The sequence below is a fragment of the Hemitrygon akajei genome, chromosome 26, assembly GCF_048418815.1.
Source record: "Hemitrygon akajei chromosome 26, sHemAka1.3, whole genome shotgun sequence".
NCBI classification, from domain to species: domain Eukaryota; kingdom Metazoa; phylum Chordata; class Chondrichthyes; order Myliobatiformes; family Dasyatidae; genus Hemitrygon; species Hemitrygon akajei.
The window spans coordinates 25,066,647-25,094,275 of NC_133149.1; the positions used below are offsets into that span (position 1 = coordinate 25,066,647).

Here is a 27,629-nt window from a genome sequence, read left to right on the forward strand (position 1 = left end):
AGATGCTGCCTACGTGGGCAGCTCCCTTGTCCCACTTGCAGAGTGTGGGGTCCCTGGACCTGCATTTCATTTATTATGGGCTTCCCAGGTGGATACATAGTGATCAGGGATGGGATTTCGAGAGCAGACTCATCGATGAGTTAATGGGCATACTTGGAGTCAAGAAGTTGAGGACCATGCCCTATCACCCGCAGTGTGACCCCCAGCCCGAAAGGTTTAATTGGACTTTACTAGACATGCTTGGGACCTTGAAGATCAGCAAGAAGAGCAGGTGGAGTCAACATATTGGACATCTGGTCCACAGTTACAACTGTACCCGAAATGAAGCTAGCGGGTACTTGCCATATCTGATGTTTGGGCGCAAGGCAAGGTTGCCCATTGACCTTTGTTTTGGGACTGACAAGGGTGACTTACCACCGAAGACTTATCTGAAGTATGTGTCTGATATGAGGAGAGAGCTGAAAAGGGCTTATGAATTAGCTGTGGTCGTGGCTGCCAAGCAGAATCAAGGAGATAAGAGGAAGTATGATCAAAAGGTAGGTTCTCCCAACTCATGATGGGAGACTGAGTCCTCATAAGGAATTTGGGTTTACCTGGGATGCATAAGTTAGCTAATCGCTGGGTGGCTACACCCTAGGTAGTGGAGAGTGAGATGCCAAGTATACCAACTTTCTGGGTGAAACCAGAGGATGGGAATGGGCCTGTTAAGATTCTCCATCGGAACCACCTGTTGCCCCTGGGGCAAGAGGTGCAGGTAGACCCAGAGCCCGACTTGGAGCCAACACCTAGTAAGAGGACTCTGCAGAAATGTGGGGTGACTGCAGGGCCTACAGCAGGTGAGGTTAAGCTGGCCCCCATCCCTGAGAGGGATACTGAGTCGGAGGATGAGGACCTGGATGTGTGGTACATGCTGCCTTTTGCTAGCGCCCCATTGATTGAGGAAGAGATTTCTAGCTCTTCTCCCACTGAGTCAGGTGAAGTGGGGGGGAGGAGCACTATCTGTGGGCAGCCTGGGTTGCAGCGGGACCCTGCAAGGGATGAAATGGGGCTTGGACAGAGGGGTCTGAGTTGCAGGTGGGCACGAGTGATAGGCCGGGGGAGGCCTCGCCAGGTAGACCGGAAGTATTCCCAGTAGTGTCTGAACCTGAAGAGTTAGGTGAGGGGGAACGGAGATCTCAGAGAATCAGAAGACCACTGGATAGACTGGCCCACATAGAACCAGGGGAACAGAGTGTGACCCTTACCGTGTTGGGGGGCTATGTCACTGCCTTTTACACCTGGATTGGACTTCGCGTTTTGCAGGAAGGATTGTTGAATTATCTCAACATCATGAGGACAAGACTACATTTGGTGGGGGGGGGGGGGGGGGGGGAGAGTAACGTGCTGTAAGGTTTCACTGCTAATGTAATGGCTTCTCTGTAGCAGCAATATTTGGGTTATGACTAGAGATAACAGGCTTTGGAATGCAGCTTCAGCGGCAGGTTGCTATCGATGCAATGCTCCTCAGACAGGATGAAGAGATCATTACTCCCCAATGCCATTCAGCTTTACAATTCAACCGCCAGGGGTAAGATATGTTAAAGTGCCGGGGTTAGGACTGAGCTTAAGTTACCATTCAATGTATTTTAGTAAACTATTTAAGAACTTTTTAAAAGCTATTTATTAATGCTTTTTGAGAGGGTGATTTTAAATGCATATCATATTATACAGAGTTAAGTATTGTATGTAATTAGTTTTGCTACAATAAGTGTATGGGACATTGGAAAAAAATGTTGAATTTCCCCATGGGGATGAATAAAGTATCTATCTATCTATCTATCTATCTATCTATTCAATGAGAGGGATGTTGTTCTTTCTTGTGGGTCTGGGAGCAGGGATTTTGCAGTCTTTTTTCGGCAAGAAATGAGGAGAGAAGACACGAATGGAGAGAGTTAGTTGACCGCCAGATGGAGTGAACTTGCAGCGAGGGTCCGAGGATTGGATACGCTCGGAGGAGGTCGACAAGAAATCAGTGGACCGAACCGAGAGTTCCAGCATTGCGCATTAGACTGTTTCATGAGAACGGGCCCTTTTCTTTTAGTTTCTTCACTAACCACATGGTCAAATTAAGAATTATTAAGCTCAATCATTTAATTGCATATTGTGTACTGTTTTTTATTTCATGGTATGAATTTGTAACAGGGAACATATCATGCAGCATCCACCCAAACAAGATTTCTTAAGTTTGGCTGGGCCGAGGGCTGTCTTCCCCTAGATTAAGCCGCTAGCCGAACCGAGAATTACATACGTAAGGTCTTTATTTATTGCAGCAAGTGGGCATTCTCTTGGACACCCTCTCAGTCGAAGCACTCCAAGCTCAAAGTACAACCACATTTATACTTTTAAGAACAAAGATAACAGAAAGTGATTTGCTGCAATTTCATGATGACACAGTTCACTTCAATAATTTGATTCTGACAAATAGATCCATTGAACTGCAATGGGAGCACACTGTAACTGACAAGACAACTTTGAAAGTTCAAACATCTTTACTCATCCAAATGCTTCTGAGTACAGTGAACTCAAAGACCCAAATCAGTGGCATGAGGGCTGACTTCCTGGGGGACACAAATATCCCAATTATTGACCGACAGTGCAAAATGCCTACACCCATGCTTGTGTGCTAATTGAAAAAATATACGTCTGGTCTGGAAGCTTCATAGATCTTGGTCACTATGATGCAAAATAACTTAGATGAAGGTGTCTGATGCCTGGTTTCATGTAAGCCAATTAACATACCCCAATTGTCCTATGTTTGGCTGATTAATGTGAGAATGTCTCATGGTGATTTCATTTTAAAATTTATATCTCCTGAGAAGCCATCTCCCTGCTGTGGGTCAGTAGCCTGGGCTCTGTTGTTTGTTTACAAAGCTGTCCTTTTAATTTCAAAACTGATTACTGCTAGTAGTTTACATCTGAACAGTATTGCTTTGAGGAATTGTTCTCGTTTGTCTGCTGTCTACACAGTTCCATATCCACTGATAGTCCTTAACACCTTGTACTCCTATTTTAATCATGCATTTTGCCATAGCTGTACTTGCATTAATTGTCTAGATTAAATGCATTAAATGCTTTCATTGTGTTTCTATCAACACGATTTATCTATCCGAGAGCATGTATCAGATTGATTAGACTGGTATAGCATACAATGCATTTTCAGTACATTGTATTTTCAAACCAATATATCACTGGTAGTGTTAGCTGATATAGCTGTGTTATACAATTATATTGAATCTTAAATGGATGATAATCTAGATGTTAAGATACATTTTGTTAAAACAAATTGTTGTTAAGCTTCAAGATTTTACATTGGATCTTCAAGTTTTTTTCCAATGCATGCAATTTTGGGCAGCCTATATCAAAATGGGTGATTCTAATCACCCTGTAGTTTGGACCAGTTATATTGCCAAGGGTGGCTTTGTGAACAAGTTCATAGAGTGTATTTGGAATGAAGCAAAACATGAGAAATTGACCATGGAGAAAGGCATTTTAGATTTGTTATTATGCAATAAGACAGGATTAATTAATGAAGATTCCCCCAGGAAAGAGTCATCATTAAATGAAAGAAATACAAATTCAGTTTGAGAGTGAGAAACCCCAATCTGAAGCTTGATTGTTCTATACTGTACTGGTACGTGGACATGGTAGCTAAAGTGGATTTTGAAGTGGATTTTGAGTTGACAATTTGCCTTTGCCTTTCTGGGTACCTTTGTCTCATTAGTGTTTAGAAGAATGTAGGGGAAGATGGGCAAAGCAGTAGCCTATGCTGCCATCTTCCACTTTCCCACTGTACCCTAACTTCTGGTTATCGAGTGAGTCATAGATATTTGTCAATTCCTAACACTCTAATACAGGGTTTCCCAACCAGGGTTCCACGAGAGATCGTGATTAAAAAAAACATCGTATTTTGAACTTCGCACATTGCACAGTGCAAGTGCTTGCAGTGGTGGGCAGTGACCGAGTAACCCTGTTAGCAACCTCATTAGAGGACTCTCAGGCCAATATGGCAGTGCGCAGTAGGACCGTGTTTAAAGAGCAAACACGAGAAAATCTGCAGATCCTGGAAATTCAAACAACAACACACACAAAATGCTGGTGGAACACAGCAGGTCAGGCAGCATCTACAGGGAGAAGCGCTGTTGACGTTTCGGGCCGAGACCCTTCGTCAGGACTAACTGAAAGGAAAGATAGTCAAAGGAAAGATATCTTTCCTTTCGATTAGTCCTGACGAAGGGTCTCGGCCCAAAACATCGACAGGACCGTGTTTATTTGGTTTTGTCCATTCTCAGTTTTTAACTCGAGATAGGGGAGGCCATTTATAATTGGTGAGCCCTATATTTCACGGAGGGAAGGACGCTAGGCTGATGAGGAGCATGAAGTGCGTTTTCTGAGCATTGAATGGAATTGCCCAACTTGGGCTGTGACGTCAATCTCTCCCTTCCAAATTACCTTCCCCAACCTCCCCTTATCACCACCTTATGGGAGCAAACAAATTCTACCTGTGTAATAGAAAATTGGAGGGAAATTTTCATTCTTAAGAAGGAGTTTTTATGCTTTGTGACTCAGCTGCTGGCCTGCTGCTTTGCTGTTGTTGTAAACGTTGCAAGAGGTGGATTGTTCCAAATCAGAAGACCAGGTGCTTTTCCTTCTGCCTTAGAGGGACTGTGTTGGCATCTGTACAGATGGTGCCCCATTAATGGTTGGCTCCGTGAAGGGTTTCATTTCTCTTGTTAAAAAAGAAAGAAAATCCTGACCTTGTCACAACACACTGCTTTCTTCACTGAGAGGTGCGGATGTCAAAAGCTCTTGGAGAAGAAATGAAAAAAAGTTCTGGATGATGCCACAAAAATGGTTAACTTTATTTATCAAAGACCAGTTCATTCGAGAATGTTTAAAAAAAACTGGGTGAAAACCTGCACAAAGAGCACACTGATCTGCTACATAGAGAAATCCAGTGGCATAGCAGAGGAAGAGTTCTCAACAGAGTGTTTGAGCTGAAAGGTGAATTGCAGGAGTGCATTCAAGGAAACAGTATGCCAGATTTTGCTAAGTACTTTGAAGATGAAGAATGGCTGCAGAAACTAGACTTAGCAGACATTTTTCATCATATGAACCAGTTGAACAAGTCTCTACAAGGCCCTGGAGAAAATGTTTTGAGTTTAAATTACAAGATTCTTGGATTGAAAAGGAAATTGAATCTTTGGAAAAACCATGTTTGCAAAAGGAAATCTTGAAATGTTTCCACTGCTGCTTGGGCTTGAGAGTGAGGAAGGATCAGAAAGTCTTGAGTCTTATTGAAAACCACCTGGAAGGACTGTAGAACAAAACTGAACAGTATTCTTCCTCCCTTTCAACACAAGTGGCTGACTGGGTGAGGGACCCTTTCTCTGAATCTTCTGCTCAGCCTAAGAACTTGACTTTGAGAGAAGAAGAAGAACTTTGTGAGCTGCACTCTGATTGTGCACTCAAGATGAGATTTACTGACCTGCCCCTGGACAAGTTCTGGATTTCTGTGCAAGAGTATCTTGCCATTCATCGGAAAGCAATGGACATTTTGCTGCAGTTTTCAACTACTTACATGTGTGAGCAAGCTTTGTCTTGCTTAACAAGCATTAAGAGCAAGGATCGAAATGAACTCATTTCAGTTGAAGGTGAACTCTGTCTCTGCTTATCTCAAGTTTAACCCAGAACTGAGTATTTGTGCAGCAAAAAAACAAGCACAGGTTTCAAATGTTAGGCCTACATTTGACCATGATCATGTCACTTAGTAAGAAAATGTTTTTTAATGTCTTGAATAAAATTGTGTCTTAGGCTATATATTTATTCATATTGCTTTGGCTTATGGATTTTAGTAACCTTACTATTCAACATTTTCAATCAATTTTCATGTTATAAATAGCATTATTTAAAATCAATTTACAGCCTTTATTTAAATTAAATCTACCAAGCCTACCTTTACAAAAATTAAGTCTCATTTTGGCTTAAGCCGGTTATTTAACAGAAATTTATTATGTTCGGCTTATGAGTTTTTAAAATACGTGAAAGGGAAAAAAGTGATTAATTTTAAGAAAGATAAGCGAGGCTTAACTACCTGTATTTTTCAAGAAAGGTTGGCTAAAAATTCCTTCTCTACTCAGAAAAGCATGGACAAGTATTTTTAGGCAATTATATCTACAACTTACTGAACATGCGAACGAGCTGTAGAAATAATAACTTTTACACAGGGGTTCCCTGAGACCTGACAATTATTTCAAGGGTTTTTCCAGGGCAAAAAAGGATGAGAAAGGCTGCTCTACTGATTAGTTCAGTATGCTCTGCCCTCATAATATTATAATTCCTACCTATGAGGTCATGAATCAATCCTGTTTTGTTGCATCACAGTATTTCTAAAACACCATGGATGCTTCCTCAATATTTTCATTCAAAGAAATCATTCTAAATATACTCTGTGAACCAAACCTCAAACCATTTGAACCAGTTGATTTGCACAGTCCACATCAGTGTCTCGCAACCTTTTTTGGGTTACCACCACCTTGGCTCCTGGACCACATCCCCAGCAACCCCACTCCCTTTTTGGCCATTACATAAAAACTATAAAGAATTATGAATTATGATGTGCAGTGAAAGGAAATAGGAACTACAAATTCAAAGCAGTGATAAATGATTACAAATATTATTCAAATATATTTAAAGTTACAAATAAAATCATTTATTTATGCAATTACAGTAAAAATATTTTCATGAACAATTTTAGAGCGTACATTAGTAGTCCAACTATTCACTATTTCATTGCTTGGTGCAGTGATAACATTTTCTGAACATCAGGCTGAATGTCACTCAGAAGGAGTCTCAGATCCCCACGTTCAATCATTTCCAGTCTGTTTCATTGCTTTGAAAAGTTTGGCAACTGCACTGAAACTGCGCTGCACTAAGTATGATGTTGGACAGACAATAAAGAACATCTTGACCTTTCTCCGGAGTGCAGAAGAGCATTCAGAGATTTATAAGACCATAAGATCATAAGATATAGGAGCAGAATTAAGCCATTTGGCCCATCAAGTCTGCTCTGTCATTTCATCATGGCTGATCCAATTTTCCTCTCAGCCCCAATCTCCTGCCTTCTCCCTGTATCCCTTCATGCCCTGACCAATCAAGAATCTATCAACCTCTGCTTTAAATATGCTCAATGACTTGGCCTCCACAGCTGCCCGTGGCAATGAATTCCACAGATTCATTACCCTCTTGCTAAAGAAAATTCTCCTCATCGCCATTCTAAAAGGAAACCCTGAGGCTGTATCCTTTGGTCTCCTGCCATAGGAAACATCCTCTCCACATCCACTCTATCAAGGCCTTTCACTGTTCAATAGGTTTCAATGAGGTTACCCCTCATTCTTCTGAATTCCAGTGAATACAGACCCAGAGCTCTTCATATGACAAGTCATTCAATCCTGGAATCATTTTCATGAACCCCCTTCAGTATCAGCACATCCTCTTTAAGATAAGGGGCATAAAACTGCTCACAACACTCCAAATGAGGCCTCACCAGTGCTTTATAAAATTTCAACATTACGTCCTTGCTTTTATATTTCTAGTCCTCTTGAAATGAATGCTAACATTACATTTGCCTTCCTCACCACAGACTCAATCTGCAAATTAACCTTTAGGGAATCCTGTACAAGGATTCCCAAGTCCCTTTGCACCTCAGTTTTTTTTGTTCTTTTTCTCCATTTAGAAAATGCTCAAACCTTTCATTTCTTCTGCCAAAGCACATGACCGTACAATTCCCGGTACTGTATTCCTTCTGTTATTTCTTTGCCATTCTCCAAATCTGTGTAAGTCCTTCTGTACCCTCTCTATTCCCTTAAAACTACATGCCTCTCCACCTATCTTCATATCATCTGCAAATTTGCAACAATGCCATCGATTCCATCATCCAAATCATTTGACATATAATGTAAAAAGAATTGGTTATCTCTGCAACCAAAAGTCTTGCTATGATTTCTTTGAACCTCAGCTTCAGCTCAAAGTCATTTTGTAGCAAAATCAGTTCTTCCTCCACCTCTCTTGTTAATTCCTCATTACAAGTGGTCAGGAATAGATTTATTACCCAATCTGGAATTTGGATTGAGAGAAGATCCTGAAATCTCTATGACATGTCTATATGCAGCTCACCTACGTGGGCACAGTATATTTGTATTCTTTCTTTCTTTCCAACTCTGAGATGCTCAGAATTTGGAAAAGGTCACAGCAGCCAATGTTACACTTAAATAGGGTTAACTTGGACAAAAGTATGGAGACGAATCATTTGATTTTGAAATGATTCAAATAACTTCCTTGCAATTTCATTAAACTGTGAATAACTGACAGATAAGCAATGTCATGCCTAATACAGGGGGATGTTGTATATTTGGACTTTCAGAAGGCCTTTGACAAGGTTCCACACATGAGGCTGCTTACCAAGTTAAGAGCCCATGGTATTACAGGAAAGTTACTAACATGGTTAGAGCATTGGCTGATAGGTAGGAGGCAGCGAGTGGGAATAAAAGGATCCCTTTCTGGTTGGCTGCTAGTGCCTAGTGGTGTTCCGTAGGGGTCAGTGTTGGGTCCATTTCTTTTTATGCTGTATATCAATGATTTAGATGGTGGAATAGGTGGCTTTGTTGCCAAGTTTGCAGATGTTACGAAGATTGGTGGAGGGACAGGTAGTGTTGAGGGAACAGGTAGGATGCAAAAAGACTTAGACAGAGTAGGAGAATGGACAAGAAAGTGGCAAATGAAATACAATGTTGGAAAATGCACTTTGGTAGTAGAAATAAATGTGTAGACTATTTTTCTAAACGGGGAGAAAATACAGGAATCTGAGATGCAGAGGGATGTGGGAGTCCTTGTGCAGAACACCCTGAAGGTTAACTTGCAGGTTGAGTCCGTGGTGAGGAAGGCAAATGCCATGTTAGCATTCATTTCAAGAATATAAGAGCAAGGATGTGATGCTGAGGCTTTATAAGGCACTGGTGAGGGCTTACCTTGAGTATTGTGAACAGTTTTGGGCCTCTTATCTAAGAAAAGATGTGCTGGCATTGGAGAAGGTGCAGAGGTGGTTCACAAGCATGATTCCAGGAATGAAAGGGTTATCATACGAGGTGTCTGTACTCGCTGGAATTCAGAAGGATGAGGGTGGATCTCATTGAAACCTTTCAAATGTTGAATGGCCTGGCAGAGTAGATGTGGAAAGGATGTTTCCCATGGTGGGACAGTCTAGGACGAGAGGTCGCAGCCTCAGGATAGAGGAGCGACCTTTCAAAACAGGGATGCCGAGGAATGCTGAAAGGTGGTGAATTTGTGGAATTTGTTGCCATGTGAAGCTGTGGAAGCCAGGGTTTTGTGTGTATTTAAGGCAGAGATTGATAGGTTCTTGATTGGACATGGCATCAAAGGTTACAGGGAGAAGGCCAGGAACTGGGGTTGAGGAGGAGATAGAGAAAAAGGATCAGTCATGATTGAATGGAGGAGCAGCCTCGATGGGCCAGATGGCCTAATTCGGCTCCTATGTCTTAAGGTTTTATGGTCTTATGGGCTAGAGAGGTGAAGTCAGGACCATTCTAAAAGCCAGATTCGAAACTTTATGCCTTTGAATGCTATACCCTGATTCACAGGAATTTTGTCACTGCATGCTAAGAGTATGTGAATTGCACTAGCTAACACTGCACTGCAGTAGGGAATGGCATTAACGAGCAGCCTGGGCTCAGAAATATTACGATTTCTTCAGTCCAGATGTCTCATTATATGCTAAATACAGAAGTATCACATTGCTTTTCAAAAACTATAACATCTTTCAAGTAAAGTCTAAGAGAACGGTGGGTTAGCAAGAGGTAACGTGACTACATAAGAACATAAGGAATAGGAGCAGGAGTAGGCCATCTGGCCCATCAGGCCTGCTCTGCCATTCAATAAGATCATGGCTGATATGGCCATGGACTCATCTCCACCTACCTGTCTTTTCCCCATAACTCTTAATTCCCCTGCTGTGCAAAAATCTATCCAAACTTGCCTTAAAATAAATTTACTGAGGTAGCCTCCATGGTTTCACTGGGCAGAGAATTCCACAGATTCACCACTCTCTGGGAAAAGAAGTTCCTCCTCATCTCCGTCCTAAATCTACTCCCCAGAATCTAGAGGCCATGTCACCTAGTTCTAGTCTCACCTACCAGTGGAAACAACTTTCCTGCCTCTATTTTATACTTCCCTTTCATAATTTTATATGTTTCTATAAGATCTCCTCTTGTTCTTCTGTAATTATATGATCATTGTAACCATTTATGAGACATTGAGGATCAAATGCTTATAATCAGTAACTCATTTCTTAAATAAAGCCAGTCATCCCTCAACTGCCGCCCTCGCTAATGAGCGACCCCCACGCCCCTCACACCTCTTTTATCTGTATCACCCCACTTAGAAACTACCACCACTCCCGGGGGCAATATCACCCACTCTGGGAATCACTGATTTATATGATGATTAAAATTCCCCATCATTTTTACAATACCTTCATTAACATCACCATTGGATGTGTAAATGGTGGTGCTATTTAATACTCTTTACTATTGCTTATCTTATTCCAAGCTGATACTGTGATTTGATGAGCACCATTCCTCACCATTGAAGTAATATCTTCATTAACAGAACTACCCTATCTCCTTTCTTTAGTTTCCAGCCTTGGTTTCCTCCACAATCTGCATTATGGCCTAGTATGTGAATACCAATGCCTTTGAGCAGAAAAATCCACCAAAAGTTAGTGGACTCAGCCCAGTACATCACAGGTAAAACCCTCCCAGACATTGAGCACATCTACATGAAACGTTGCCATAGAAAAGCAGCATCAATCTTCAAAGATCTTCACAACCCAGGCCATGCTCTTTTCTCGCTGCTGCCATCGGGTAGCAGGTACAAGTGCCTTAGGACTCCCACCACAGGGTTCAAGAACAGATGTTACCTCTCAACCATCAGGCTCATGAACAAAAGGGGATAACTACACATATTTAAGGACTCTTTTATCTTGTTATTTCATGCTCGTTATTTATTTCCCTTTATTTATTATCTCCATTTGCACAGTTTGTTTACAGTTTACATTTCCTGATGTCTACTGTTTACAGATCCTGTTAACAGTTACTGTTCTATAGATTTACGGGGTGTATGGGGTGTCAGGGAGAGATAGTACCTCTGACGGGGAACACGTCATACTCTTCTGAGTAGTTCGTCCGCATTGGTCCTCACCTGACACTCAGCTCTCACCAGTGGTTCCTCGTAGCTGTTTGCATGTAACAGCGGCCACACCCCGGGCAACGGCTTCGACTGGCCGGCAAAACCTGGTGAGGGTAGCCGATGGGCCTCAAACCCTCGGTGAGTTAGGGCTTGTCTACCTACGCATGTGAAGACTGAATTCGGCGGACTACGCGGAGGAGACCACCACTTGGCAGTCCAATGAGTAGAAAGGCGGACCCAGCAAAACGTTGTGGAGCTCAATCAGGGCACAGTGAGAGATGTAGGACACTGCTGGCCATCCACTGCATCCCGACTTATCTCCAGCCGTCTCGACTCTGTCTTGCAACTGGATACAGATAGGTCGGGATGAGAGAGAGAGTATGATGATTTGCGCAACTCTCCCTCACTTTAATCCAAGTCAAGCACAAGTCACGATTCCAAACCCATTCCGCTAAAAAACTTCAAGTCCTGTGGCGATGGGCGAGTGGCGAAGCAGCAGGTGTGGATACACTGGAAGCTGTAGACACAAACCTGCACACAGGCGGCCCAGGGCATTGGGTCGTTCTCCGCTGGAATGAAGCAGCAGTGGAGCTCGGCAGCCCCCTGGGTGTCTGAGCAGTCCTCTTTAGGAATCGCTCTGCTCACCTCCATGGAGGAAGGGGCTAGAAAAGGTGCCTCGAACATAGCCTGCTTCATCTTACCCTGGCCAGCACACCGCGGCTGGTGGGGATCCCACTCAGTAGTCGAACTACAAAGAAGACAAAAGTGAAGGTGCTCAACCTTAGCACGTGGAACGTGCGAACTCTGCTTGACTTCGCCAAGGCTGTCAGACCAGAAAGAAGAACAGCACTGGTCGCCAAAGAACTAGCCCGCTATAATGTGGACATTGCAGCACTCAGTGAAACACGCCTAGCAGACAAGGGCCAGCTTACAGAACGTGGTGGTGGGTACACCTTCTCCTGGAGCGGTCGCAGCAGCACTGAACGACAAGAGGCTGGCGTTGGATTTGCCATCTGATCCCACCTCGCTCATAAGCTTGCCAAGCTTCCAGAGGGCATCAACGATCGCCTGATGATGCTTCAGCTCCCACTTGGCAATAAGAGGAGTGCAACGTTGATCAGCACATATGCCCCAATGATGACCAACCCAGATGACATCAAAGATAAGTTCTATGAAGAACTTGATGCCCTCATAGCAGCAGTCCCACAGTCAGAGAAGCTTATTGTCCTCGGGGACTTTAACGCCAGAGTGGGGACAGATTACCAGACCTGGGAAAGGATTCTTGGAAGACATGGTATTGGCAAGTGTAACAGCAATGGCCTGCTGCTCCTCAAGACATGCGCTACGCATGGCCTTGTCATCACCAACACCCTATTCCGCCTCTCTACCCATAACAAGACATCTTGGATGCATCCACGCTCCAGGCACTGGCATCTGATTGACTATGTCATCACCAGAAAGAGGGACTGGCAAGACGTGAGAGTGACAAAGGCCATGTGTGGTGCCGACTGCTGGACGGATCATCGACTCATAGTGTCCAAGTTTAAACTTCGCATCCTGCCTGTGAGAAGACCCCAATGTCAGAAGACTGCAAAGAGGCTCAATGTCTCCAAGCTGAAGAGCAGCGTAGTTGCAGAAGAATTTCGTGAAGACCTAGATAGCAGGCTGCTTGACACACCCCAGGATGACCACACCAGCACTGAAGAGCAGTGGACGGCTTTCAGAGATGCAGTCTGCTCTACCGCTCTCGAACACCTCGGACCAGCAATCCGTAGACATCAAGACTGGTTCGATGAGAACGACGAGGAGATATAGGCACTGTTGTCAGAGAAACACCAACTGTTCAGAGCGCACCAGAACGATCCCACATCACAAGCAAAGATAGATGCCTTCGCCAGTGCAAGACGGAAAATGCAGAAGAAACTCCGTGAGATGCAGGATATCTGGTTCAGCAATAAGGCCGATGAGATCCAGGGCTACGCAGACAGTCACGACACAAAGTGTTTCTACGATGCTTTGAAGGCTATGTATGGACCTCAGTCCTCTGGCTCCTCCCCCCTCCTCAGTGCAGATGAGACTTGGCTACTGACAGAGAAAAAGCAGATTTTGGAGAGATGGGCTGAACACTTCAACCAGGTCCTCAACCGCCCTGCCGAAATCAATGATGAGGCCATTGCTCGCCTACCTCAGCTGGAGATCAACCTGGACCTTGACAACCTCCCCACAGAAGAAGAAGTCAGGAAAGCCATCAGGCAAAGCACCAGGATCAGATGCAATCCTTGCTGAAGTCTACAAAGCAGGAGGCCCAGTCATAATGCAGAAGCTGACAGAGCTCTTCCAGTCTATGTGGAACGAAGGAAAGGTCCTGCAACAGTTGAAAGATGCCAGCATAGTCCACATCTACAAGAGGAAAGGCAACTGCCAGTCTTGTGACAATCTCCCTCCTGTCCATAGCTGGGAAGATCTTGGCTCGTGTCCTGCTTAATCGTCTTCTCCAACACCTTGAGCAAGGTCTCCTCCCAGAAAGCCAGCGTGGCTTCCGTGCAGAGCGTAGAACTGTCGACATGATATTTGCTGCACGTCAACTCCAGGAAAAATGTCAGGAGCAGCACAGCGACCTCTTTATGACCTTCGTCGATCTGACCAAGGCATTTGATACGGTCAGCAGAGATGGCTTATGGAAGATAATGGAGAAGTTTGGCTGCCCTAGCAGGTTCATCACGATTGTTCAGCAGCTCCACGATGGCATGATGGTGAAAGTTTTGGATGATAGTAACCAGTCAGAAGCCTTCCCAGTGACGAACGGTGTGAAGCAATGATGCGTTCTCGCCCCTACACTCTTTAGCATGGTCTTCTCTGCTATGCTGACTGATGCCTTCCGCAATTGTCAGGATGGTATACACGTCAGATACAGGACTGGCGGTGGGCTATTCAACCTCCGGCGTCTGCAGGCTGTTACAAAGGTAAAGGAGACCGTCGTCGGAGACCTCTTATTCGCTGATGACTGCACCCTCAACGACAGCACAGAACAGAAGATGCAGCGAGAAATGGACTGCCTCTCCCGAGCCTGTGACAACCTTGGACTTACAATCAGCACCAAAAAGACCAAAGTTATGTACCAGCCCGCACCCAGAAACCCCTACCAGGAACCACACATCACAGTAAAGGGGCAGAAGCTACTGGCAGTCGACAGCTTTACTTATCTGGGCAGTACTCTATCACGAGCGGTGAACATAGATGCAGAGATCAGCAACAGAATTGCCAAAGCCAGGGCCGCCTTTGGGAGACTCCGTGAGAATGTATGGGAGCGGAGAGGACTCAGCCTTACCACCAAGCTGAAGGTCTACCGAGCAGTGGTTCTCACCACCCTCCTCTATGCCAGCGAGACCTGGACTGTCTACAGCAGACACGCTAAACAGCTCAACCACTTCCACTTGAGCTGCCTCCGCAGACTTCTCCATGTACAATGGCAGGACAAAGTCCCAAACACGGAGGTCCTGGAGCGGGCTAGCACCCACAGCGTCTACACCCTCCTACAGAAAGCCCAAGCCAGATGGGCTGGCCATGTCGTCAGGATGTCTGACAGTCAACTACCAAAACAGCTGCTGTATGGAGAGCTGAGCCAGGGCAAGCCCACAGTTGGAGGGCAGAAGAAACGTTTCAAAGACTGCCTCAAAGTGTCCCTCAAAGACCTCAACATCAATCCCAGTAGCTGGGAATCACTTGCACTGGACCGCCCAACCTGGTGGAGCAGGACCACTAAAGGAGCGGATGTAGCAGAAATCAGACACACTGCAGAGGCTCAGAGGAAACGTGTCACACGCAAGGCTCGAGCTACCTCCACTTCCACTGCAGCACCTACCCTCATGTGTCCCACATGTGGGCGAGCTTTCAGGACCTGGATTGGCCTCACCAGTCACCTCCGGACCCATAGTCACAAACCCTCCACCTGACAGAAGTCGTGGTCGTCTTCGACTCTGAAGGACGAACAACATAGATTTGCTCAGTATACCCGCAAAAAAACAAAATCTCAGGGTTGCATGTGGTGACATGTATGTACTCTAATAATAAATTTTACTTTGAACCTTGAACTTTGAACTTTGGTCACATGGCAACCATATCTCTGCAATTGATATCAGATGATACCTATTCTTGTTTATATCGATTCAGTATTTGTGTGAAAATCTGATTCAGTTTCTTAATATAGGGATTGAGGACATCAGCAATAAGAATAGAGGATTAAGGACACTGGCAGAATAGTTGAAGGAGGAAAAATTGGGAATGGAGATGTGAATAGTTGGTGGGGAGGGAGTGGTTGAGGTTGGCTGTGGCAGATAAAGGGAGGATGTCAAAAGGAGGTTCGGGAAGAGAAGGGAAAATGGGCTTTGGGGAGTGGGTTTTTGCAGGGTTCACACTCGCATTACTTGTGTATATTTAGATTTACCTGTAGGTCTCTCATCTGGACTCTATGGAATTGAAGCCACGTTGTCCCAGGAGTAGCCAAGATACTTTGGATAATATTATATTCCTGGCGATACTCCAAAAGAGAAATGACATCATCTTATGCTTCTCCAGCCAAATGTTGAATCAGGGTCACGAGGGTCACTCTTGACAGAAAGTGTGTAATGAACTTCCTAAAAATCAATTCAGCCTGGAAAATGTTACAAATGGAACTTATTCAGGGTTAAATGAATTTTCCATCTCATGGCTCTGAAAGGAAGCAGAGCTATGCTCTCCAATATTAAAAGATGCAAAGTACTACTGATGTGGGCAAAGTGAAGCCATAGCCACCAAATTTAGACAAATGAAAGTACTTAGACTAGAAGAACTAAAAGAGACACTTACCCAGGATTTTAGCAAAGGTCTTGTGGAGAAGATTCTTGATGGAGTCAGGATAGTAGCAAATGGCTAAATCTTGAGTGTTTGTAATAAACTATAACAATAAAAATGGAAGTACTATAATGGCTAGTTGAGTTATAGGAAAACACAGGGCTGGGATATGGTTAAATACATCTATGAAACCAAAGGGAAATGAAGGAAGAACACTAGAGTCCCAAGAGATTTATTCAGAGTGAGTGTCAGTATACCAGACAATGAGGAGTACAGAATGTAATATCTATTTTCACAAAAGAAGCAGAGCTAATCTAAGTAATTACAGGTCAATAAGTTAAACATATTTGTTCAGAAAAGTTTCAGAATATTTAATTAAAAATGATACAAGCAAATATTGAGACAGAGAAAATAATTAGAGGGAGTCAACATGGATTTTAATGATGATCATGTTAACATACATAATCCACTTCCCAGAGAAGGTGGAATTAAGGATCAATTTTATTTGCCATATATATTCACACGTTTAAGGAACTTGCAGTGGTGTGTTGGCGCAACATGCAACAAAACACAACATTCAACAATTATGAAGAAAAAGAATTATATAAAAGTTGGAGGTTACAGGACAGATATGGAATAAAATGTGCATAAATAGATAAATACCAGCATGCATTTATAATGTAGCAGCATTTTAAAGAGTGGTTTAAAGTATTTAAATTTCAGTGCAGTGAAGGTGTAATAAAGGGGATTGGAGAGGGTCTAACTAGAATGTGTGCTCAGGTTAATTGCCTGGGGGGGGGGGGGCGGGGAGAAACTTTTTAAATGGTGTGAAGATTTTGTTTTAATAGGCCTACGGTGCTTTCCAGAAGAGACCTTTTGGAAAAGGCAATTTGTAAAGTGGGAAGTGTTTCAATGATTGTTCCTGCCCACTTCTTTGTCCTGGACACATACAAGTCCTACAGTGATGGTAAACCGTAGCCAATGACTTTTTCTGTTGACCTGACTGTTCACTGTAGTTTCCATATATTGTGAAAGGGTGCTGCATCAAGCCAGACAGTAATGGCTGACGTGAGGTTGCCCGCTATGAGACGGCAGTGTAGAATTGCACCAGTATGTTCTGAAGAAGATGGAATCTCACCAACTGCCACAAGAAACACATCCTCTGTTGAGTAACTGTGAATATTAGGTGCAAGGATTTACAGTAAATCTTTGGCAATGTCTATTTTCAGAGTCTATAGATGAAAATCACAGAATTGGTGGGAAGTTAGAAAATTCAATTCAAAGCCAGAAGAAGAAACGATGGGTAGAGTTAAGAAGAGCTTCTCAGCGTGATTGGAAGTGGTAGTCACCCCAGACCCCAGGTAGTCTCAGCAGATGATGCAACACTTGAAGAAAGGAAAACAGAATTAACCCTTTATCATTTGAGTGAATGTCACCAACACGGAACCATTAATTCCACTTCTACATCCACAGATGCTGCCTGACCTACTGAGAGTTTCTAGTATTTTCAATTTATTCAGAAGTTTCCAGTTTCTGAATTCTTGAAATTTTCTACTTATAGAAACAGGAGATTTGACTACCTTCAAAGAAAACTCTATCCCCTATCTTTGGAAATGTTCCGTAGCTCAAATTCTCAAGTCAGCCGGACTTCTGGTAATCTGACACAATGTAGGATACTGACTGAGGAGGAGAGGTCAGAGATGCCCCTTACTCTAGCTCCACCTTAGGGTTGCCCCTGTGGAAAGAAAACAGGTGTTCTGCAAAGCTGGGCAGGAGACTAATATATGAAATAGATTTGGGTGAAGCAACAAGGCAAGAAAATTGCATAATGTGAGAAATATGGAGGAATGGGGGAACCGCAAATCCCTAACTGTGATTGGGCAGATAGATTCTCTCTTTTATTTGCCTAAGCATATAAAATAAGAGCAGGGAGATTATGGCAGAATTGTACACAATTGGGTGGCGGGGTGAAGATACATCTCTACTAAAGGAGATGTAAGCTGCTCCTTCCCTCTTCTAGCCTGCAAATCACCCTCGGGCAAGGTGTAGCACCTGCTTAGCCACCCCCTCCCCCCCAATCAGGGTCATCTTAAGCTAAGGGAGCAGGTGGTGGATGGTCATATGAGCAGCTGGTGCATATCACAAGTCCTGGTTATGCGACCACTGATGCCAGGCAGACGACCTCTGAAGAGTATTGATAATGGCTGGGGTCACCAGTCTTGTAAAGACACTGCCCAGAAGAAGGCAATGGCAAACCACTCCTGTGGACACATTTGCCAGGAACAATCATGGTCATGGAAAAACAGTGATCACCTATGACGTGCACATAACAAACAAACAAAATAATGACATCGTAACTTTTCCTCTTTATTGATCACAGCACTTGAGATTGGACTATCCATAATGAAAATTGCAGAAGCCGACCAAATGAAAAAGAAGTGTAGACAGTATAGTGTAAAGTATCTGAAATATAGATTTATACCAGCAACAAGCAACCAACAGCAGCCAATGTGTCTGCTGTGTGAAAAAGTTTTTTTTCAGATGAGACAATGAAACCGTCCATAAAGTCAATAAAACAAACAAGAACTGGGTCACTTTGTGAAAACTTTCAGAAACGGAAAACTCTTTAAATAATGTTTGCCAGCCCTTCAGAACAAAGCAGTGATGGTTTGCTTTCTTCATACAACATTTCATTGCTCATTGCAAAATCTGGAAAGCCCCATACAGTTGGAGAAGAACTGATTCTGCCAGCAGCAAGGGAGGTTCGGAGTACGGTTTTGCGTAAGTCACCAGGCCAAACAATTCAAGCAATTCAGTGACACCTGTGACTGTTCAGTGACAGCTCTGTTCAAAGACGAATAGATGTAATGTCTGAGAATGTGGAAGACATAAGAACATAACAAATAGGAGCAGGAGTAAGCCATCTGGCCCGTTGAGCCTGCTCCGCAATTCAATAAGATCATGGCTGATCTGGCCATGGACTCATCTCCACCTACCTGCTATTTCTTCATAACCCTTAATTCCCCTATTATGCAAAAATCTATCCAACCTCTTTGTACAACGTACATATGTCAACAGAATTTGCTATGCAGTTGGATGAATCAATTTTGCCAGGCAATGAAGCTTTGCTTCCTGGTTATGATCGCTACATAAAAGATGAAAGCATGCTTCAAAAGTTGTCATTTGAAGGGGGACTAGAAACAGATATGAAGGGGGTGTCGATATTTCAGGATGTTAAGCATTTTTTCAAAGTGAAGGACATTCTGCTCACCAACATTCCTGCTTGTGCAACAGATGGGGCACCATCAATGACAGGGTTATTACTTTCTTGAAAAAAAGCTGGACCTAATACAGCTTGAGTGTTGGAGCTCAAAGTTCATTTTTGATTCCGTCTGTAAGATGTTTGTACATTCTTCCTGTGATCACGTGGGTTCCTCCACAGGCCAAAGATGTATCAGTTAGTAGATTAACAGGTAATTGCAAATGGTTCTGTGATTAGACCGGGATTAAATAGGTGGGCCGTTAGGCGATGTGGCTCATTGGGCCAAAAGGGCATGTTCCGCATTGTGTTGCGAAATAAAATTTTTAAAAAAAGTAATTCACAGATAACATCTTGTCACAAAAAAACAAAGTGATTGGCTGTAAAAATCATTAAATGCTGTTATCACAGCAGTAAATAACATCAAATCCCATGCTCTCAATTATTCATTATTTTGAGTCCTTTGTATTGGGAATGATGAACTTTTTGAATGCTTGCTGATGCACACAGAAGTCAGATAGCTCTCAAAAGAAAACTACCTGAGATGCTTTTATGCATCTTTTGAAACTGTGAAGACCCGAATGCTTCATTTCTTAATCAACTCAAAAATATTAGGCATGATCATAAGACATAGGAGCAGAATTAGACCATCTGGCACATTGAGTCTGCTCCTCCATTCAATCATAGCTAATCCTTTTTCTCTATCTCCTCCTCAACCCCAGTTCCTGGCCTTCTCCCCGTAACATTTGATGCCATGTCCAATCAAGAACCTATCAATCTCTGCCTTAAATACACACAAAACCCTGGCTTCCACAGCTTCACATGGCAACAAATTCACAAAATCACCAGCCTTTGGCTAAAGAAATTACGCTGCATCTCTATTCTGAGGCTGTGCCCTCTTGTCCTAGACTCTCACACCATGGGAAACATCCTTTACACATCAACTTTGTCTAGGCCTTTCAACGTTGGAAAGGTTTCAATGACATCCCACCCTCATCCTTCTGAATACTTTACTTTATTGTCACCAAACAATTGATACTAGAGCGTACAATCATCACAGTGATATTTGTTTCTGCGCTTTGCGCTCCATGAAGTATTGAATTATTGAATTCCAGCCAGTACAGACCCACAGCCATCAAATGTTCCTCGTATGATAACCTTTTCAACCTGGAATCATCTTTGCGAACCTCCTCTGCACCTTCTCCGATGCCAGCACATATTTTCTAAGATGATGGGCCCAAAACTGTTGACAATACTCAAAGTCAAGCCTCACCAGCGCCTTATAAAGCCTCAGTATCACATCCCTGGTCTTATATTCTAGACCTCTTGAAATGAATGCTAACATTGCATTTGCCTTCCTCACTACCAACTCAACCTGCAAGTTAACCTTCAGGGTGTTCTGCACAAGGACTCCCAAGACCTTCTGCATCTCAGATTCCTGGATTTTCTCCCCATTTAGAAAATAGTTTGCACATTTATTTCTACTACCAAAGTGCATGGACCAACATTGTATTTCATTTGCTTCTTTCTTGCCCATTCTCCTAATGTCTAAGTCCTTCTGCATCCTACCTGTTTCCTCAACACTACCTGCCCCTCCACCAGTCTTCGTAACATCTGCAAACTTGGCAACAAAGCCATCTATTCCACCATCTAAATCATTGATATACAGCATAAAAAGAAGTGGTCCCAACACTGACCCCTGCGGAACACCATTAGTCACTGGCAGCCAACCAGAAAGGGATCCTTTTATTCCCACTTGCTGCCTCCTACCAATCAGCCAATACTCTAATCATGTTAGTAACTTTCCTGTAATACCATGGGATCTTAACTTGGTAAGCAGTCTCATGTGTGGCACCTTGTCAAAGGCCTTCTGAAAATCCAAATATACAACATCCACTGCATCCCCTTTATCTATCCTACTTGTAATCTCTTCAAAGAATTCCAACAGGTTCATCATGTAGGGTTTTTCCTGAAGGAAACCATACTGACTTTGTCCTATCTTGTCCTGTGTCACCAAGTACTCCATCACCTCATCCTTAACAATTGACTCTAACATCTTACCAACCACTGAGGTCAGGTTAACTTGTCTATAATTTCCTTTCAGCTGCCTTCTTCCTTTCTTAAAGAGTGGAGTAACATTTGCAATTTTCCAGTCCTCTGGCACCATGCCAGAGTCCAATAATTTTTGAAAGATCATTTTTAATGCCACCACAATCTCTAATGCTACCTCTTTCAGAACCCTAGGGTGCAGTTCCTCTGGTCCGGGTGACGGATGTACCATTAGATCTTTCAGCTTTTTGAGCACCTTCTCTCTTGTAACAGTAACTGCACCCACTTCGCTTCCTTCACACACTACAAATTCAGGCATACTGCTTGTGTCTTCCATGACCCAACTGCTGCCCCATTTTATGTACTTTCAGGTAGAGAGTCAGGCTTTGCCTGAGCTATGATGACATCTTGGGTGGCGGGTCGGTACATCTTTACCAAAGGAGGTGTAAGGTGTATCATTAAAAATAAAGTAACTGTTTTGAACCCACTTTGTTAGCTGGAAGTATGTCCACCTTGGTCATGAGGGATGACCCACCACTTAAGCAGTGGATTTTGGGAGCTGGACCTCATCACAGAACTAAACAGGGAAGCAAGCTAGTCTTTTCTTCTGAAGAATAATTAGATACAGTCTTGTCTCCCCATATCAAAGGTACCCATAGATATCTATATGGGATAGGAGTTAAAATCTTCTTTTGACTTTTGGGCTTTGCAAACAGGGAACCTAACACCTTCACAGGCCTCAACAATCTCCATTTAGTGATCACTTTAAACAGCAGTGCAGTTTCTGAAAGCACAAGAAGTTGCAGACTTAAATCCGTGACACATGGATTCTTCACATTTCCATGAGGTCCCCTGATACCTCAGCAAGCTCAGCTTTTAAAAAGGCTACATGTACACATCACCAAATGTCCCTGAACTGTCACTCAAAGTCTACTTCATTCAAATTAGAGGAAAGGACTGACATTGGGGGTCCTGATACAATTAGCAGAAATACTGTACCTGAGGGTTTTCAGTGACCCTTTAGCGGAGAGTATGAAATAAAAGAAACCTGGCACCTGTTACAATTTCAAGATGATAAAGTAAATTTAACAATGAATCTCAATCCTTCCGCATCTGTTGACACACACAATATTTTAAAATAACCTCAGTAGAGAGTGAGATTCTCTAAAACAATAGAGCAAATTTTATTATGATTGTCCAAGAAAAAGATAGGTGCTTTCTGACTTGATTTGCAATGTAACTCAATGGAATGGTTTGTGATAGAGAACTGATAATCTCCTTTGTTCTTTCGTAATTGCAGTGACATTTTCAACACCTCAGAGTAAAGGACAAAAAACATCTCACTCTTGGCAGGAAATTTATTTTGATTAAAATGTCACAATGAGACAGTTGTAATATCGGGTGAACTCCCCTGTTTAAATAAAATATTGGCATAGTTCTTTGATCTTCAATTGTTTATTATCTCCATTTGCCAGGACAGTGCTGGGATTGTTGCTCAGATACCACCACACACAGTGGAACGGCCCTTTAGATCTGATTTCAAAATGTAGCTTACAATAAGGCACTTCACAGAGACTGCAGTACACAATATGAAGAGTAATGGGCAAGTGAAAGTGACAAAGGTTGAAATCTGATTTTAAAACTGGGGTGGGAGGTAGATGATAGTTAAGATTTGTTGTTTCTATCACCCAGAGTATTAATTTAGAATCTTTAATGGGCTTATAGACATGCTGTTACTCCTAGGCATCATTTGTTCTGTATGTAATTCACTAACAGCTATCCATTATCTTCAGTAATGTACTGAGTGTATCTTCTATCAATTCATAACCTGGCAAACTCCAAGCTTCCATTATTTGTTGAAGTGATGCTTTATCATGAAGTTCAAGAGAAAATGGAAATGAATTAAAATCTCATAGGACTTCTTATTTATCCATTCATCTTCCACTCTGCACTTAAGAATCCTAACCATCCTGGTTTAGAATTATTGAGCCTGGTGATTGTTTTTCATTAAAATTAATGAACCACTGCCTTTGTAAATAGTTTAGATTTGCAATTTTCAACAGCCTTCTCTCAAACTATGATATTGCTTTTCTGGATGCACGCTGATACCTTTCAATTAATCTGGTAATTAAAAGGAACCAAAGGCTATTTTCTCTTCTTTTGATTTGCTGAATATTACTATATACTTAATTTCAGAGCAGATTCTCCTGTTAAACCCCATTACCCCAGCTAACTGAATCCACAATAACTTCAGTTGGAATAGGTTATATTTCAATATGGCTTGAACAGGAGAGATAAATCTGAATGCAAATTAGCTGAAATAAATTACAGGTTCATGGTCTTGTCCCTCTGAGGGAATAAACTTTAAAATTGACAAGAAAAATAAAAATAATTGTCTGGCATTATGATTGTACCACAAGATGTCACCAAATTACTTTGCGCAGATGGATTACACACTCAGTATGAGCTATCCGTTCTGCACAGGATGTGCATCTAAGAAAGTAAATTGAAGAAACAAGGTCAATATTATGCAATGATAATATAAAAATAACAAGTTGCACAAAGTGTATGTGTTAGGTAATGCCAAATGTGAATTTTTAAAGTAACATGTATTAGAAAACCGAAGGGGGTTGTGGTGAAGGGGAGGTTCCTACATTTTGGAGGTTAGTAGGTGTTGTGATGAATTTTGATCTCGACATCGGGAATATACAGGCAGAATCAGAATCAGAACCAGAATCAGGTTTAATATCATTGGCATATGTCATGAAATTTGTTTATTTGGTGGCATTAGTACATTGCTATACATAATAATGAAAAAATAGAAGTTACAATAAATATATATATATATATGTGTATTAATAAAACAAATTAAATTAAATTAAATAAGTAGTGCAAGAAGAGAGCAAAACAATTAAATAAAACAGCAGGGTAGTGTACAGTACATGGGCTCATTGTCCATTCAGAAATCTGATGACAGCAGGGAAGAAGCTCTTCCTAAAACATTGTCCTCAGTCTCCTTTACCTCCTCCTTGATAACAGCAATGAGAAGAGCAATGATAAGAACACTTATCTTGGGTGATAGGGATCCTTAATGATGGATACCACCTTTTTGAGGTGTCACCTTTTGAAGATGTCCTTGATGCTGGGGAGAACACAAACTGGCAAAATTGTACACAACGCCACACCAGGGCAAAAAATCAAAGACTTTATCCAGGATATACACACTAAGCATCAGATGAAGTCTGAGGGTAGAAAATTGAAATATTTCAGGGAGGAATTACAGAGCAAGAGCAGTTAAGGGTGTTAAAATAGAGATGTGAAAAAGCTAGAATTAGGAATGAAGAGGGAACTAGATGATTTTGCATAGATTGGAGAGGTAGGAACTATGGTAGGTCAAAAAGCCTCAGAAAGTCTTGAAAGTAGATAAAATTGATAAAAGTCTTGACAAAATTGAGTTGAATTTAATCAGCAGCTCCTAGTTCCTGGGTCCCTGGTGTCAACATCACTGACGATCTATACCTGGGCCCAACATATTGATGCAATCATGCCAGCAGCTATATTTCATTAGGCGTTTGAGGAGATTTGGTATGTCACCAAAGACTCTAGCAAATTTCTAAAGCTGTATAGTGTGAAGCATTTTGACTGGTTGTATCAACGCCTGGTATGGATGTACTAATGCACAGAACGGGTAAAAGCTGCAGAGGGTTGTAAACTCAGCCAGTTCCATTATGGGCACTAGCCTCCCCGACATCGAGGCCACCTTCAAAAGGTGCTCAAGAATGCAGAATACATCCTGAAGGACCGCCACCATTCAGGAAATGCCCGCTTCTCATTACTACTGTCAGTAAGGAAGTACAGGATCCTGAAGATGCACACTCAATGTCTGGTGAAGATGGCGCCTGCGTACAATGTTCCCACAGTCAACATCTTGTAGATAGACGATGAAGATATTTATTTCACTTCTGTTATGTCTTTTACATCTGGTTTTTGTCTTGAACATCTTTAGGAACTGTTAGAGCCTGTGATTGAAGTCTGGAGATAGTTTGGGTGATCCATCGCTCTGCAGTCTCTGAGAGGACTCTGGGAGGCAGAGGCAGCGAATACGAGCCTCATCGTGAGGAAACTATGGGACAGGTCGTGAGTCGATATCTGACTCCATTTCGCCAATTCAAGCTTCCATTGTTTGCCAATTAAAGTGATGAAGGAAATTGAAACATCGAGGAGAATGCTGAAGGTGAGCACCAGCTGCCTGCCTTGTGATCGCTGGTGGAATCACTCTGCTGCCAGAGAGGGGAGACTGCCTTTTTATCGCTGGTGGGATTGCTCTGTTGCCAGTGCCTGGAGAATCTTACCCAGGTTTTCTGTGTTTTGGATATGGATATGAATATGGACTTAGACTATGGACTATGGACTTCTTTTCAGTTTTAGTTTTTTTTATATTCTGTGTTTTTCTTCCTTTCTTTCTCGTTTTTTGTGTGGGGGAGAGGGATTTGGGGCTCGATGTGCCTGTTCTTTTTCTGTTCATTTTTTCATGCTGGGAGTGTGGATTTGGGGGTTGATGATCAGTGCTGCCGTTCTTTTCTTTCTTAGTTTTGTGGCTGTCTGGAGAAGAAGAATTTCAGAGTTGTATACTGATGATAAATGAACCTTTCAACCTTTTGCATCTTTTTGAGGAGCAGCTTCTTCCCCTCCACCATCAGATTTATGAATAGTCCATGAACCCACAAACTCTACCTTGCTATTCCTATTTTGCAGTATTTATTTATTTTTTTGTATGTTCATTTGTTTATTATAACTTAATAGTAATTTTTACATCTTGCACTGTACTGCTGCTGCAAACCAACAAATGTCACGACATATATCAGTGATAATAAGTTTGATTCTGCTTAAATGTTGCCAACAGGTAGTCCAAACTGCCCAATGCGTCACCATCACCAGCCTACCCGCCACCAAGGACATATATGCAGAAAGATGCCAAAAAGGGCTGGTAACATCATGAAGGATCTCACCCATCATGGACTGTTTGTCCCACTCCCATCAGGGAGGAGGTAACATTCACGCCAATTTATTATTGTGTTCTTTATGCTACTGTGTTTATTTTGTGCTGCATCGGAGCTGGAGTAACATTTTTTTTTTGTTTTCCCTTACACTCGTGTACTGGAAATGACATTAAACAATCTTGAATTTTGCATTTTGGTCTTACTGCATGCAGGCATAGCCACATTTGCTGAGGAGCTGTAACTGGCATTGAACTTCTTTGCAATATCTCCACACTGTAGGAAGGTCAGTGATGGTGCATTTGAAGATGATTGGGCCATCTCTGAGGAACTATAATTTCACAGAGTTGGGATAACTAAACTCTGAAAACCACAACTATATTCTTTTTAAAAAGTTAACATTTCAGCCATTAGAATGTGTTCCCTTTGATGCCCATTGACTTTTATTTTACTGGATACCTTGATGCTCAAATGCAGCTTTGGTTCAAGAGCAATTATTCTCACCTCACATTAGATTTAAGCTCTTTGGTCCACACATCAGTCACTAAATTTATGGATTGGAATTTGCCAAAAACATACTGAATACTTGCTTGAGTGGTGCATCCAAAGTGGACCTATTATAACCTAAGTGTGAAGTCATGCCTTTCTGGATTTGACAGTGAAGTAAACTGCCTATTAAATTGAACATAAATTGAAGTCACTCAAATAGATAATGGTAACAACTGAAACTGAACAATCATTGACCAAATAATTAATAGGACCACATACCAGTCACAGGTTGGAACTTAAGATTGAATGACTCATCACTTCTCTTCCCAATGCCTTTCAAAGCACCTTCTAACTACAAGACAGGAGTGTGAGTGAATGCTCCAACTCCAACTCTGCCTGGATGAAACTCCAGCAACACTTTAGAAGCTCAACCTCTTAAAGAATAATGCAGTCTATATAAATGAAAGATATTTGTTAAACTATATGTTCACTCTGAGTATTTCCAGGTGTCTGTGACTGCACTATCTCCAAATCATGTGTTAAGACAATAAGACCATAAGACAAAGGAGCAGAAGTCGGCCATTCAGCCCATCGAGTCTGCTCTGCCATTTAATCATGAGTTGATCCATTCTCCCATTTAAGGAAACCATGCTGAGTTCGGCCTATCTTGCAATACACCTCCAGGTGTATTATATACATAACCTCAT

General features: G+C 42.3%; 1 long non-coding RNA gene across 1 annotated transcript in view; it reads left to right on the forward strand.

Moving 5' to 3' along the window:
• Positions 1-26,478, forward strand: part of LOC140716680 (uncharacterized) — a 61,903-nt gene extending 35,425 nt beyond the window's left edge. Inside the window, exons 2-3 of the long non-coding RNA XR_012096345.1 lie at positions 25,443-25,670; positions 26,340-26,478. This is a non-coding gene — a long non-coding RNA (uncharacterized lncRNA). The remainder of the gene's footprint in view (positions 1-25,442; positions 25,671-26,339) is intronic.
• Positions 26,479-27,629: the final 1,151 nt, after the last annotated feature.